Below are 1079 nucleotides of genomic sequence, written 5' to 3'. Positions count from 1 at the left end.
TCGAACCCCATGAAGTGGTCCTGGAACAGCAGTAGTGCAGTGTTGCCCCGCTGAGTTCGAGGAAGGGGAATCACGAAATCCATTGACACGACTTGGAATGGATGGTCTGACACCACATTTCCCGGCGAGTAACCTCTCAACTGCGGCTTGCTCTTACTGGTATTGGGGTCCTCGCAGGCCCTAACATGTTTCACCACGTCGGCGTAAAGACCAATCCAGTAGTAGTCGGCCTTGACTCGGTGATAAGCTCTGCCGATGCCTTGATGCCCTCCTTCGATCGAGTTGTGACCGTTATGAAGTATTTCGCCGACCATAGTTGACGGAATCACCAATCTTAATGAGAGGTTCTGTTGGAAGATGATGCACATGCGCGGGATCACGCTGGACGAGGGAACGACGAGCAGCTGCTACTGCCGGAGGTTTGTGGCTGGAGTGTGGTACGTATGGAGTGGGAACGTGAGGCTGTGAGACCTCCACGTGGAAGGCAGTAAGGATAGGAAGAATAGGAAGAGTAAGACCGAATCCCACTCTCCTTTTTGCGCTGGAATCCACGACTGCGTTGCACACGAAGGCGCCGATCCGAGGGTCGAGCACTTCGAACAGGTTTTGAGCCCGATGAACGATGCCATAGATGAGGTCGCTCGCGACGACGCACCAGCGTCAACGCCAGCACCCGCTACCGGTCGCGAAAGGATCGGTATGGCCGAAGACATAGAAGAGAAGAGCACCACCGTCACTCACGAAAGGGGTGACGGTATCAATACCAACGGCCAAGGCCAAGCCGTCGGTAATGACCAAGCATCAGAGATGCTGGAGATCATGCGTGGTCTCGCTGGGAGACTCAAGAAGCTCGAAGAGTCCCAGACGAAGATCGAAAGAAGGTTGGGTGACGGAGAGAAGCGCGCGCGCACCGCCGACCCACTCATGACGCCGCCGATGAATTCGGGTTTGTTCGCATCGGGGTTAGGTCGTGGGACACGTATGCACATCGACACGCTGGCGGGATCCCCAGAGACCCCGCTCACGACAACACCACGCCGACCGGCGCCACTACCGCAGTATTTCGGGGCAGCACCAGG

The sequence above is a fragment of the Phytophthora infestans genome, genomic scaffold (assembly GCF_000142945.1).
Source record: "Phytophthora infestans T30-4 supercont1.4 genomic scaffold, whole genome shotgun sequence".
NCBI classification, from domain to species: Eukaryota; Oomycota; class Peronosporomycetes; order Peronosporales; family Peronosporaceae; genus Phytophthora; species Phytophthora infestans.
The sequence above is the reverse complement of the archived record's forward strand: the minus strand, read 5'-3'. Positions refer to the sequence as shown.